This window comes from Lactuca sativa, chromosome 6 (assembly GCF_002870075.4).
Source record: "Lactuca sativa cultivar Salinas chromosome 6, Lsat_Salinas_v11, whole genome shotgun sequence".
Lineage (NCBI taxonomy): Eukaryota > Viridiplantae > Streptophyta > Magnoliopsida > Asterales > Asteraceae > Lactuca > Lactuca sativa.
This window is the reverse complement of record NC_056628.2, coordinates 203,015,060-203,031,035: the sequence shown is the minus strand read 5'-3', so window position 1 is coordinate 203,031,035 and position 15,976 is coordinate 203,015,060. Positions and strand designations below refer to the sequence as shown.

The window sequence follows — 15,976 nt, the reverse complement described above, 5'->3', positions numbered from 1 at the left end:
AATACTTTAACTCTAACGCTCCTTTTTCTTGACTCTCTTTCTCACTTTGATTCTATAACTCTAAACCCCTTTTTGAAGCTAGCACTCCTAATTCAATTCTGAAAAATTGTCAAAGCATCAAACATCAATTAAACATCAAAAGCAAGTTTTAAAAACATTAAACAAACCAAATAAAAACAAACACAAAAATAAAAAGATTGAAAATTGTTCAATAAAAATGCATAGAAATCAATCCTCCTCATCATCATCATCAAGCCCTGCTCCATTTCCTCTAGCACCACTTCTTCTTGCACTTATCACCTCTTCCCATGATGGAATATATGGAAAGTTACCACCATCGATGTGTGGAATGTTAAAGTGGTCAAAAAGGCGGATATGAGATTGGTTGCTAAAATTCAAGCCCCGCGCCATTTGATCTTGTAGTCGCCTCATCTCCACATTGTACCAATCCATTGGTACTTCTTCATTCTCAACCCGAATCACCGGCGGCTCTTCCTCAATATCCTGCTCTCTCCTCGAACGAACCCTCCTCCCCGGTGCTTCGGGACCAACAAACGGATCATCATTTGGAATGGCATAATGGCCACCCCCATAGTCTTCAATAATCCTCGCTCTTCGGAAAAGAATTGGGTTGAACGGAGGTGTAGGGATCATCGTCATGAAGTTTCACGCACCGCGGTTCATCAACCCGAATGAGTTGGCTAACCGGGTGACAAACATCCCACCATTGATTCTAGAAGTTTTGCGATCCTTGACCGCACCCTCCGAGAGATATGAAGCTAGACACCAAGGAATGTTGCAAAAAACGTTGGGTGTAATGATGCTCCATAAATATAAGACATCAAGGTTGGAAACCTTGTCATCATCCTTTCGTTGGTTGATGGTGGATGAAATGAGACGATGAATGAGGCGGTGTGTTGGGGATCGAATGCTCCCTTCCTGTGCCAACTTCGGAATATAGAACTTCTTACCAATTGTATTCCACCAGCCCGTACTCGTAACTCCTTCGGGAAACACCATATGGGTTTGTTCCAAAAAGGCCCGAAAGATGGGTGTTGAGACCAAGGGCTGATCCTAAACCCCTAATCGACAGGCAAGATCCACCATAGAGCATTGACGAAATTCTCCCCCAAGACAGAAACTAAAGTTGGACGGGTGATAAGCATCCACTCCCCCGGTGAAAGATACCGTGGAGAAAAACTCCAAACACAGCTCCAAATAAACCGGCTCTTGAATACGGAAGACCCGGCTCCACCCGTCACAAATCATTGTTTCACCTTCATGGTGAAACTCCTTCAAAAGATAAGGAGCTAACTCCTCCTCATAGCGAACACTCTGCAACCAATCCCAATCTATCCGATTGGGCACATAGATCTCTTTCTTCTTTATGTCAGCTAGCTTCTTCTTCCATTTCCACAATGTTGAAGCGGACTCGATTTGTGGGAAGTTTAACCACGGAAAATCCCCTTGGTGGCCACTAGAACCTTTCCCCCTTCTGAACATGATTTCTGCAAAACAAATACACAAAACCCAGAAAACACAGATTATAATTAAAAAAAAACATCTCGCATATGTTTCCCGACTCGACTCGTCGAGTCCACGTCCGACTCGGCGAGTCGAACGAACTGCACGAGTCAGTCGGCGGGTCGATGAAAATTAGACCATGAAACTTGGAAATTTCGTCAACGGTTTTGTCTAGGCATATATTATTAAGGTATTAAGGCCAGAATAAGCATTCAAAACAACATAATTCATGAAAAATCAAAACCCTAGAAATTTACTACTTTTCAAAAACGGGTTTTTTCTTGCAATTGCTACCATAGATGGCCTTATAATCATGTTCTCAACAGAAAACAAGAAGAAATTTGTTACCTTTTGAGATTGAACTTGAGAAATTTGAAGAAAACTTGAAGAAAAAAGATGAATGCTTGAGAGAGAGTTGAGAGAGAGGCGCATGGCGAGTGTGTGTGTGTGTGTGAAAAGAAACTGATTCTTAGGGTTAAAACCCTAGTTACCGGTTGTAAAAGTAATTTCAACATTATTGTTTTCTGTAAATAATACCGACTCATCGAGTCGGGGTCAGACTCGGCGAGTCTGGTCGTGATGTCAAAATTTTCTGAAATCCATATGCACTCGTCGAGTTGTGGTCAGACTCGGCGAGTCTTTTGCAAAAAAAAAATTCATAATTTTCCAAATTTTGTTATTTATTTAAAATCATTTCACCCCACACTTAGCCTATGCACACTCTCAAGCAGACATGTCCGATGATTTGGAGAATTAACAGTCTAAAAACGAAAGAAAATTTTCAAACAAAACTAAAAAGTAAATGAAAGCAAACTCTAAATAACGGGTTGCCTCCCGCCAAGCGCTTCTTTTTAAGGAGTCATTAGCTAGACTCCTTCCCGTCTACGTCTCGTCATCTTCCAGCATCGGGAACGCACGCCTAACTTTTTGTGATTTGTACTTGGTCTTGTAAGCGTGAATCTTCTTCTTGTAAGCCCTTTTCAATGCATCTCTTTTCCTTTTCAAAGCATCATCCTCAGCTGCTTGGGCTTCCCTTTTCCTCTTTTTCTTCTTTACCCCATTCTTTTTCACCTTCTCTTGCACCTCCTTCTCTTTAAATTTAATTACTTCATATTTCATGATGGTTCGTGCTTTAGGTTTAGTAGTGAATGGTTGATCAGCTTCCACCCTCCTTTCCTTTGTCTCTTCATCCTTTTCTATGCTCAACCCATCTTCAAACGGAATCGTATCAAGACATGCTACATCGGCGTATTGAACTTTCATTCCCATTCCTCCTTCTGCTGTTTGTTCTTCTAAGAAGTCATGAATAATATCTAAATCCAAGGTATGTGAAGAACTAGTAACAAACAGATCTAAGTCGGCCAAGTTTTTGTCAAATTCAACTGGACTCGTCGAGTCCATTAAAGTGACTCGGCGAGTCTGATCGGGTTCCATCAATTCTTGGGTATTTTCTGAGTTGGCTCCTTCCAGTAGCTTTTCTAATTGCTCCAAGTTCTTGTTAACATCTCCAGCTTCTTCAGAGTGTATCAAAAACTTACTTGGATCTTCTTTTAGCAAACGTTCAAGCTCTTTTTGTAATATCTCATCATCCAATTGGATAATTGAGATTTCTTCATTCTTTTCTTCTTCTTGCTTGGCTTCTGGAATAGCTTTAAACATTACAGACTCATCACCCACCCTTAATGTCAATGTAGACTCACACATATCAATTAAAGCACACGCGGTGTTCAAGAATGATGTCCCCAAAATAATTGGAATTTCGGGGTCTTCTTTCATATCAACTACCACAAAGTCTACTGGGAAAATAAACTTGTCAACTTTTATTAGGAGATCCTCACAAACGCCTTGTGGATGAATTATCGTCTTGTCCGCCAAATGGATCTTCATATTCACCGGCCTTGGTTCTGGTAAATTCAACTTCTTAAAGAATGATAAAGGCATCAAATTGATGCTTGCCCCCGAATCAGCTAATGCTCGGGTGAAAACTTCATTACCAAATTGGCACGGAATCACCATATTTCCCGGATCACCCTTCTTTTCAGGTAGCTCACTCATCAATATTTCCACCACTTCAGCCAAATCATTCCTAGCAGCAAAAAGGCCGTTAAGCAAGTTGATGTACTTCGGTGTTTGGAGCATTATTTCCACAAATGGCACATTAAATTGTAAAGCTTTAACATGCGTCATGAAGGTTCTGTATGCTTCTACTTTTTCTGCAGGCATGGCTTTGATTGGGTATGGCAGAGGAGGATTATAAGGCTTCAAAGAACTAGCAGTTTTATCATTTACGCATGGACTCGTCGAGTCCAGTTGAGTGACTCGGCGAGTCGGATCGGGTTTTGCTGGTTCCGATTCTTCTACCTTTTCTGCCTTCTTCTTAGAGATTCTCAGTGCTTCTGTAAATGTTTCTTCACTGCTGGAGGTTATTACACTTACATTCTCCATTCTTGGATTGGGTTCGGTGTTACATGGAAGTTGACCCGGTCTTCTATCATTCACTTGATGCGCAAGCTGCCCCAGCTGTTTCTCAATGTTGAGAATTGATGCTTGCTGATTCCTAAGCATGTTTCTAGTCTCGTGTATGGCAGCATCGTGATCATTGTGTCTTTTTTCGGACACGGCTATGAATCTAGTGAATAACTCTTCTAAATCAGCTTTCTTTTCTACCGGTTCTTCCTTTTGGTATAGTCCCCTCTCCTTCTGCTTGTATTTCTCCTCCTTTGCCTTCTTATACTCTTCATATGGTAGCCATTCCTTCTTAGGTTTCCACCAATTTTCATCATATCGATCGCCACTTGAATAGAAGACTTGAGCTCTCTTATTTCCATTCTCATCCAAATCACAATCCTTTGTGAGATGGGGCCCTCTACAATTTTCGCATCCTACCCTAGTAGCATTGACTCCATCATAGAAGATGGAGACCTCTTGTTGGCTATTAAGGTCATGGTGTGGGCAATTTCTAAGTAGGCTCTTGTATCTTTCCCAAGCTTCATAAAGAGATTCTCCGGGTTGTTGCTCGAAGTTGGCAATGGCTTTCTTTAGCTTGGCTATCTTGGAGGGCGGGCAGAAATGGTCTATGAACTCTTCTTTCATCTTGGCCCATGTGGTGACCGATCCGGGAGGAAGTGACTTTAACCAATATTTTGCAGCTCCTTTAAATGTGACAGGAAGCATGCGAAGAAGCTGGGTCTCGTGTGGAACATTCAGTACGTTGAAGTAATCGGCCACATCATTCACTTCGTCCAAGTGCTTGTAAGCGTCTTCGTGATCATTCCCGTAAAAAGGAATCTCCTTGAGTTGGGCGAGAATATGGCCTTTTAGTTCGAAAGTAGCGGTCGCGGGAATTGCAGGTTGCACAAGTCCCGGCCCGGTGTTATCACGCATCCTTTTCTTCCATTCCCCCATGGGGACTTCATCAATGTTAGCCATTGTGATAGCTAACTCTTCTTCGGAATCGGTTTCGTGCTCGTAAGTATGCTCTTCATCTTCCTCGGACTTGTACTCGATATCTTTTTGAATTGGTTCTTCAACTGTCAACGAGGCACTGGATGCTCCTGATTTGCTACTCTTTTTCTTGCTGAAAACGGACTTTAAGTTTTTGAGTGGTGAGTTCTTTGAAGATATGGTTTCTCCAATGGCTTTTCCTTTGCTCCTTCTAAGTGCGGATTCCGGGTCTTCCAAAGGAGGGACCAGAGGTGTATCAGATCCTCGGGTCATGAAACAACTGTAAACAAACAAAACAAAAGAAACAAAACGCATAAAAAGAACAAAAATGAAATAAAAAAATAAAGCTGAAACAGCGATGTACTCGCCGAGTCGGCACGAATGCACTCGGCAAGTTTAAGGCAAAAACTGAAAAAAAAAATTCAAGTTATCCTAAAAACAGAATTTTATTGAAACTAATTCTACTTGCTGAATTACTTTGTAAATAACTTTGATGTGTGCAAACTCACTTAGTTTTAAACCTACTTTTAATTATCAAATAACACACAAAAGGCAGTGAACCTATCAATTGTGGTATAGCTAAATAAGCAGTGTATCGATCACAGGGAACGGCAAATTAAAATTAAAAACTAATTTTATCTAAGTTAATTAAGAAGTATGGGTTTTCTCTAGTTTTACAAGACTAGAAACTTACTAAATATTACTAACTTAAGACTAGAAAATAACGACTTAAATAGATTCAATAATTGGAAAGGAACTTTTGTTTAGTTCAACTTGGTTGACTCTATGGTTGATTTCAAGGTAATGGTGCAATGGATTAATTCTTTCGTTGGTTACCGATTCAAGTGATTAGATTCGTATTCATTACCCTAATCCTTAGCAAATAAACTAACTTAAATAGTGGCCAATTGTCTAATTTAATTAAATTCACTAGATTAATTATTCGGGTTAAGTTAGACTTGCAATAGTTAACTAATTTATTCTTTTAATTAACTTCTTGTTTGATGGTCATCTTACAAGCTTGCACATGAATTTACTCAATTTTCTTATTAATTCTACTTTCATACACATTAATCCTAGACATATAGCATAGTGATCACATAGCATATGAGGTCAATAATCAATATATGTTCATGCTAATCAATTATCTTCCTATTAACAGAAAATTAGTTATTATTCACACACATGGTTCTTTAGCAAGCTAAAATAACAACAATTCACCAACTTGGAATTAATCCTACCAATCAACCAAACCATATTGTCAACTTTGTATCCCCAAACAGAAGTCTAAAGGTTTTAGCTCATAATTGATGTAAATAACAGCAAACAAAAAAATGTCAAGTTGCTTAACCATAATGATAAAACACAAGAATAAGTGGAATGATGAAATTTTGCCTCAATTACTCTCCCGGATTGAATTCTAGCTTCCTTCGTCGTCTTCTAGGGTTTCTCTGGCTTCTCAATCGTAGCAAAGTACTTCTGAATCGTCCCAGAACTCTCCTCTATCGATCTGTGGAATTATCTTTAAATATACGAATCGACTCGTCGAGTCAGGTGGTGACTCATCGAGTCCCTCTCACATTCCCCGTATTGTGATAACTCTCTGGGATCCCGAGTCATTATCTTCTCGATTCTTCGATTGGACTCGTCGAGTAGTCGATCTGACTCGCCGAGTAGGTGCCATTTTTAGTGTTTTTCTTCTTTATTTCATCCTCGATCTTCTAACTGTTTCTCCCGCTTCCTTTCGCTTCTGAGCTTCATCTTTGGACTGAAAAACATAATTTAAACACTTTTAAGTACCTTTTGTCCATAATGTGCAATAATTTAGCTAATAAATGAATAAAAATCTATACTTAATATGAACTAAATATGCAAATATCAACCGTAAACTCAGTTCTTGAGTTTACGGCCGTAAACTCATCCCCCTGCTGAAACCATAAACTCATTTCAGAAACCTTAAACCCATCTTCAGAGACCGTAAACTCGAGTTCTAAGGCTGAAAACCCATTTCTTCGATTCAAGCAAGTCTCGGTAACATTCCTCAACCGAATTCAAGTGTTCTTATGACACTTTATTTATCCAAATCGCTAATTTATATATGTATGTATATATATATATATATATATATATATATATATATATATATATATATATATGCATTTATTTGATAAAAGGATTTCGTTAAGTGTCACGTGCAACAACTCGGGAACCTTCTTTTCAGTTAACAACTCCACGCAACAACTGTGAGTTCATACCCCTACATTTTTCTGGTTTTTAATGTTTTCAGGGGGGGGGGGGGGGGCGGGGGGGGAATACAAGCCAAATGCTAAGTATTTTGTTAAAGTTTTAAACTTATTAATGCAGTCCAACGACTTCTACGTTTAATTACATATTCAAATATTTTATCTCCTTTTGTAATATGTTGAACATAAGGGAACCTTCTATTTGGGAAATACAACTTCTTAGCTTTCAGAACTATAATGGGTATAGTTTGGGATAACCCTCTAGGCAGTCTCTACTTAATCAGATTTGATAAATCAATATACATATATATATATATATATATATATATATATATATATATATATATATATATATATATATATAAACTATGGCAAATTTAGTTTATGTTATATGTTTTCTCAGAAGTATAAAGTACATTTATTAAAAGATAGTTACTATTTTATACTGATTTCTTGCTAGTAAACTACATTATACAGAATTGTGAGGCGCTAGTTCAGTACTGTACCCTTAGGTGTATAGTGATAAATCCTTTTAGTATAACCAGAGTCTCTTGGAGGGAGAGCGTGAGATTTGTGAATAGATCTATTCGAGACTGACAATCCCACACCTAAACTGCTAGCAATAGTTAGGCGGGCACGCCCGGGGTGAACAAATGTCATTTAGCTTATCGCCTGAAGAATGTTATAAAAGTCTCTCGGTCATATCAAGTATGGTTATACGACTCGCAAATAAGTATAAACTAACTTTGTTTACGGGCTCTACCCTTCATGAGTTTTATTTTGAGTAATAAAACTACTTATATATTCAGATAGTATTCAGGGATTTCCAAACTCGCATCTCTACCTCTAGGGCAGATAACATGATTTCTAAAACCGATGGTTTACCTTTTACTAATAGATACTCTTTCATCACTACTTTTCATAAGAAAATATAGGATTTTCTTGAGGAACACTTTTCAAAAGCATCAAAGAACATTTTTCTCTCAAAACTAAATGCTTATGAACTCACCAGCTTTATGCTGATATTTTTCAAACTGCTTGTATTCTCAGGAAATCAGTAGACAGGTACTTGCTGGATTTTCGAGGAACTAAAGCATTATGAGTTTTTAAGTTTTTACAATGCAAAACTATTGGATGTAATTCAAACTAAATTTCAAAACAGATGTAAATGTTTTTACCTAAGTATTCATTGTAATGGTTGTGTTACTATGATTGTTGTTATTCATTGGCCTCGTGGTGTGACAAAATACCACACATATCTTATTAGCCTCTCATGTTTATACTCAGATAAGACCCTCCGGTCAATGTGTCTCAGTGGAACCCTTCGGTCCCAAAACTCGGGTGGAACCTCCGGTCCTAACTCAGTAAGCTCTGAATAATACACAACATAAATAACAAAGACATAACGCATGATATCACAATACACAATATAAGCACCTAATACCCTGTGGTCACACAAAGGTTACCACTCTAGCTAAAGTATAGTGAGAAGACTCACCTCGGACGATGAACAGCTTCTAAAGATGTTGTTGCCGCACCGACCTCTAACACTCGACCAAAATCCACAATTACCCAATTAATATCTAAGTCCAAATCCTCACTCTTTAGGTCTAAAGATATCCCACTAACTAGCCCATCAATAACCAAAAACCCATTGGGCCCACCAAGGCCCAATAATAAATGGGCTCTCCCAAGGCCCAACTCTCAAGTCCAGATGGCAAGCACAACTCAAGTGCCTAAGGCACACACACACACACACACGCACATATATATATATATATATATATATATATATATATATATATATATATACATTATTTTGGTCCAAAACTCCATGGCAACAAGCCCAAACCATAGGCCCAACACTTAAGGCCCAAAATGAGACTTAGCCCAAAAGCCCACAACAATGTTACGTGGGGCGTACCTCCCTTGGTACGCTCAGCTTATACAAGCATGCACAAAATCTGATCGGGGACACCAACCCAATACGTAGGGCGTACTAGGATTACGCTCAACGTACGTCTAGTATGGCTTTTCTCAATTTCATGGTCTTAATCCGTTAAGACCTCAGCTTATATCACGGATCTGGACTCCCTAGAGGCTCTTACTCCAATAAAGCTTGTGACTTTAAGCCTTTACATGGCTGATAAAGTGAAAAACACCCAAAACTCTCATTCTCTTATCTCAAAATGCTCATATCTCATGCATGGGTTGATTCAAACGTCCAAGTCTTGATTTTTATGACACTATACTCCTAAAGACACTTAAAGGAGTTGTTCATAATCTCTGGAGCTCATTTTCTCATAAAGCATGCAACTTTAGGACCAAAACCCTAAAATGGTCTAACATGATGCACAAAACAAAAGAGTGAGAAAGCTTTGAGCTTTATACCTCCAAATGAAGCTCCCAACGCATATATGTTCAGATTTATAGCCTCGACTCCCACTCCTTCTTCTTCAAAGATCCTTCTCACTCCATGAACACAAAATCACTTAAATGCTCTCAAATGGACACACACAAGCTCAAGAACGAGGATTAAGGTTTGAGAGGGTTGATTGTCTGAGGATGGTGGCCCGGAATGAGGCCATCTTATTCTTTATATAGGGACACCCTCTCATTTAGGGTTTTCACTATGTTCCTAGTACCTAGTGTACCCTCTGGTACGCCCAGCGTATTAGGTGGCTCTGCTTAAAGGTCACTCACATGAGTACATTAAGCGTACACACACATACACCCAACTTACTCAACTGCCACCTTTCTCAAATAACGAACTTATCCTGCCAAAACTTTAAACTTCCAGAGATTCCTTGATATAACTTCATTTCCAATGAACCTCATATCCACAGAAAGGTGACGAGAAGCCCTACACTTCTAGAAAGTCTTCACAACCCCGAGGCTTCCACATCCCCGGGTTGCAGCCCACGAACCCTAATCACAGACGATCTGAAAAATGATGTTACAATTCTCCCCCATTTGAATTAGATATCGCCCTCGAAATCTCTCCTTATCAGTACATAGATCGAACCTAATAACCCGAGAAGCACCACTGAAAGGATCTCATATCATAAAACAATCTCTTTCAAAGACACCATAACCCAACAGGAACTCCTGACCCCAAAGAAGGACGGACCCTTCCGCCGCTGCAGTACTCGATCTGACTCCCCAAAACTTGAAAACTCTAGTGGTTTGTCTCCCGGCCAGACCACCCTCGCAAAATATCAACATGTTAATCACCCATCGCATAACAAACTCTAAGAACACTCTACCAACTCTGATTCTCTAATCAATCTCGGCCGAACTCGAAAGGAACGGAAAGGTCATATCCCACTAAGGACCCACCGCCTAGACAACTATTTGAACTCTTCTGAATGAATGATCCTCAAATCTCTGTCCTCAGACACAAGAAAGCGGTCAAGCCAGCTCAGAACGGTCCTCTGACACCCTTGATCATAAACCCCAATTCCTCTCAGATGTCTCTTCCAACATCGAGCACCAGGTTAACTCCCAACCCAATAGTTGAACCTCCAATGGTTACCCACTACACACTCCATAAAATGACTTACCGTATTCCTTCTCACAAACTATCTTGGCCCATCGTGACACACAAGTCACGAAGTTCTCTTTAGCCCAAGCGAATACTACTACCCCATCTGAAGTCGTCTCACCTCTGAACTCTGTCGTCTACCACCTACTAGTTCCATGCGTCTCTCGGTTCTTCCCATACCAACGAAACTGACCCACCCCGGTCTAAGACATCAGATGGAGATCAATACCCCTCAAAATGAAACCCATCTACGAATTCAGAACTTCATCATGCCTACTCTATACATGAATTATCCCAAACTCAAGTTGAGAGTCTAATTTAACAGTAGAATTGGAACCACTCATTTCTAATCTGATACTCAACCCATACCCGCTATTCGCAAATTTATGCACACACCAGCTCTCCAATTCCTTCCGATTATGATAATCCCTCCTCAACCTGGGATATAATGATTCCCGAATGTCACGGAGACCCCAGTCTCGCCCATGATCCAGTAACCAGGTTCCCAAACACTCAAGTGGTATGGCTACCCAAGCCTACAAATTCCTCTGTGTCATACTCTGTCGAGTGAGTACTACAACTCCCCGCAGAACAGTATTCACTCTTATTGACTATTGGGTGCTACGGTTCCCCCCGTAGTCTTAAGACTCTCCTTTATTGACTCATGAATTCTATGGCTCCCCGCAGACTCACAACACCCTCTCCCTGACTCATGAATGCTACGGCTCCCCACAGTATCAAAACACTCTCTCGCTAACCAGTGAATACTATGGCTCCCCGTAGTACCACAACAATCTCTCACTAACTAGTGAGTACTACCGCTCCACGCAGTATCACATCACTCTCCCGCTATCCAATGAATATTACGGCTTCCCGCAGTATCACGATACTCTCTCACTGACTAGCGAATACTATGGCTCCCGGCAGTACCACGATACCCTCTCCCACTGAATCATGGATGCTACGGCTCCCCATAGTCATACAACACTCTCTTTCTCACTAACTCACCATGGGCTCACTCCGTGGTTTTTCTAGATAATCACAAGCCATTACTCTCACTTGGATCCACTTGCTATCTTATCACTCCACAATCTCATCATCAAGTCATCACTACACTGAGTTCACCAACTCATGCTCCGCACAACATAGATAGGTGCTTACACACACCTAGTTTATGCACCACCACTCCTGATGTAAGTTGTCATAGGCAAAGCACTTCTCTCAACACAAAGACACCCTTTGACAATCCAACTCTAGCGACAATGAACTGATGGGTTCCCACTGGAACAAAAGTAACTCGGTACTCCACTCGCCATCTCACAAATCGAGTGTCAACATGAACAAAAATTTAAGACATCATACTTGGGTACCTCGGTACACCATCACAGTATCTCACGATGTCTTGCCTCAGCCGCTAATCTTCCACTCACGCAACATGAAACCTCGATATACTCCTTTCTCTCAAATTGAAACACGGAGGAATTGTCAATGACTAAAAACACATTGACAAAAATCTGAAGCTCCATCCTCTGCTGATCATCACCCATACAAAACTATTGATACCGACTCTGAAATTGGTTGACAAATCAACAGTTGTCCCTCCTGGAGTATAGATCACAGTCTATACATATACCTACGAATCTCAGCTATTGCACCTTGAACTCAGCTACCCAACCGCCTCGAACTCAACATTTGCAAACCTAAAAAATCCTTGTCCACAATAAATTCGTTGACCAATGGCCACCTGCCATGGATTCACTCATGCTCTCTTAAGCACACATATACATCATCTCACCTTACACCTTGCCTCATCCACTAATAACCCAGGTCTCATGTGTCTGCACCACAGATCTCCATAACCAGTTCTCTAACCACACTTGAACGGATCGTTGATCCTCTCAATAGAATGTCCAGTTCTCCCCTACTCATGGTTCGAACCATCCCCAATTAGCACACCAACAATCTACTCCATAGACGGTTTTACCAGGTACCTCACACTTGAACCTTGGAATGTACCACGTAATCACTTTAATGATCTTCCCGATGGAAACCAAGAAACTCCAAATATCTCGTAACTCAGACATAAATCTCAGAATCCTCCTAATGTGACTGCCTCTAGTCATCTCAAAGCCTCAGACCGACACGCCGTCGGATACCCCAACTATTCCGAATTAGTCATAACTCTCAATCTGGAAATAATACACTACCACACACCTAGTTTCTGATTCCTTGACCCGCCTCCCATCGCGGGAATCATAATAAAAGCAAGAGACCTCACTCTCATAGTAGATACACAACGGAGACAACAAGGGCCACCGTCCTGATATACTCCTCTTAATCACCTAGAACTGCTGCTAAAAGTATGCTTCCCTCAATAAGGCATCTCCTTGTTCTCTTCCATCATAGTCCTACTATCAAATCTCTCATGGTATAAGAAATACCTTGCAGCAAACATACTGTCCAAATACTCTACCCCATGGGGTTTACCTCCAAACTCTAAAACCGGAAGCTCGTTATCTCTTTTGCTTCTCCCAGGAAATGGGGATAGCCCAACTCTTGTCACAGAAGGTGATGTCTCATTTATTGGTCGATTGGTCAACTCAAACAGTGATCCTCCAATAAGCATCATCTCTACTCATCCCTGAGTCTTGCAACTCCAACTAGCATCTCACCAATAAAATCTCTCAGAAACTAACTCGGTTTCCCTCTCAAGGTATGTTCCATTGAAACTCGCTCGACATGGCCCTCTGGCCCTACACTCTATCATATCTTATCTCAGTCTAATTAATCACGATGGGATAACTGGTAAAAGCAGAAGCACTAACTGCCACGAATCATGGTCCTCGAATCATGTGATCACCTCTCAATCTGCTACGAATCATGGTACTCGAACCATGTTATCACCTCTCAATTTGCTACGAATCATGGAACTCGAACCATGTTATCACCTCTCAATCTGCTAGGAATCATGGTACACAAACCATGTTATCACCTCTCAATCTACTACGAATCATGGTACTCGAACCATGCTATCACCTCTCAATCTGCTACTTAGAACCTCTGGAGTTCTCCCTGTTTCGAGTATGGGTCCTCTGCTTTCAATAGTACGGGCCCATACAACCTGCCACATCTACCTAAACTTTCCACACATGTCGTCCCAGGTTTCCTAAGTAGCTGCTCAACCTTCTTGATCACCAATACCATTAAAGTTGGTCGCTCCCTAGCAAATGCTCTCCTCTATCAGCATACTCATCTAACTAAGGTCACTCCTTAGGCTCTTCCTAGGTTCTCTCACTTCTCTGCCATCATCTGCTCAAGAACTTCTTATGATGCCAGCCATCTACCTCCTAAATATCGTCATATTCACTTAGTAGCTGACTCCCATCATCAAGAGTTCCATAAAGCATGAAGCAAGCAGCATTCGGGCATCAAATAATCTCCACCAACATGTAAAACCACTCTAGGTTACAAATCGACTTGCTCTACTCACACTCAAAAGGTATCACCGATCTCAAGCAACCCTACCCTCACAAGTATCTAACTACTCCCTCAGTGGGCTCCTCCAATGCTCATCTAGGTATCACTCCAAGATTACTCCTCTACTCATAGTTCCCTCTAAAAGATTCATGATGGATACTCTTACTCCGCACATACTCAAACACATCACAAATAGCAAAATTCCTAGGTTAAGGCATCACAAATCAGGCAACTCTAGCCCCAACATATGAAATACCTACCCTATCTTCTTACATGCATCAGTAATATCGCAATAATAACTCATAACACAAATAAGTAAGGGTATTTTGGTAAATCACTGTTCCGCCTCTAGCTGATAGTACACACTACTTCTTCTCGTTTTTCTCTTAGAAACTCTTGCTCGTTTTAGAAACATAATTTCTATTGAAAATTTTTCTCAAATCCTCAGTTTGAGTCCAGATATACCCGAAGGTGCATCCAAATCCCTCAAACCAAGGCTCTGATACCAACTTGTAACACCGTAAATTTTCAAACAAAATTTTCATTTTTTAATCACATAATTCTCATAACACATTTCACAAATATCCCATTTATTTAATTTACAAAACTCAACTACATAATTGTTTGACTAATAATCCAGGATCCTCAAAACACAACTCTGTCTCTGGTGTGTACAATCACGCAGGCGCCTTCTCGCGATCCTGAAAAAAACCTGAAACACATATCACATAACATGGTAAGCACAAAGCTTAGTGAGTTCCCCAAAATACTACACAATCTCATTAGCCTCTCATGGCTATACTCAGATAAGACCCTCCGGTAAATGTGTCTCAATGGGACCCTTCGATCCTAAAATTCGGGTGGACCCTCCGGTCCTAACTCAGTAAGCTCAGAATAATACACAACATAAATCACAAAGAGATAACGCAGGATATCACAATACCCAATATAATCACATAATACCCTGTGGTCACACAAAGGTTACCACTCTAGGTAAAGTATAGTGAGAAGACTCACCTCGGATGATGAACACCTTCTAAAGATGTTGCTGCCGCACCGACCTCTAACACTGGACCAAAATCCACAATTACCAAATTAAGATCTAAGTCTAAATGCTAACTCTTTAGGTCTAAATCTAGTCCACTAACTAGCCCATCAATAACCAAAAACCCATTGGGACCACCTAGGCCCAATAATAAATGGGCTCTCCCGAGGCCCAACTCTCAAGTCCAAGTGGCAAGACCAACTCAAGGGCCCAAGGCATATATATATATATATATATATATATATATATATATATATATATATATATATATATATATATATATATATATATATATATATATTCCTCTGGTCCAAAACTCTAGTGAAACAAGCCCAAACTCCAAGCCAAACACTTAAGGCCCAAAATGAGACTTGGCCCAAAAGCCCACAGCGAGGTTACACAGGGCGTACTAGGATTATGCTAAGCGTATTTCAAATATGGCTTTTTTCACTTTCATGGTCTTAACCCGTTAAGACCTTGGCTAATATCACAGATCTGGACTCCCTAGAGGCTCTTACTACATAAAGCTTGTAACTTTAAGCCTGTGCATGGCTAATAAAGTCGCAAACACCCAAAACTCTCATTCTCTTATCTCTAAATGCTCATATCTCATGCATGGGTTGATTCAAACGTCCATGTCTCGATTTTTATGACAATATACTCCTATAGACAGTCAAAGGAGTTGATCAGAATCTCTGG

The 15,976-nt window shown here is 40.4% G+C and overlaps 1 non-coding gene across 1 annotated transcript; it reads left to right on the top strand.

Moving 5' to 3' along the window:
• The first annotated feature begins 4,462 nt into the window (after positions 1-4,462).
• On the top strand, positions 4,463-4,569 carry LOC111914227 (small nucleolar RNA R71). The gene has a single exon (XR_002857729.1). It is a non-coding gene; the product is annotated as a small nucleolar RNA R71 (small nucleolar RNA).
• Positions 4,570-15,976: the final 11,407 nt, after the last annotated feature.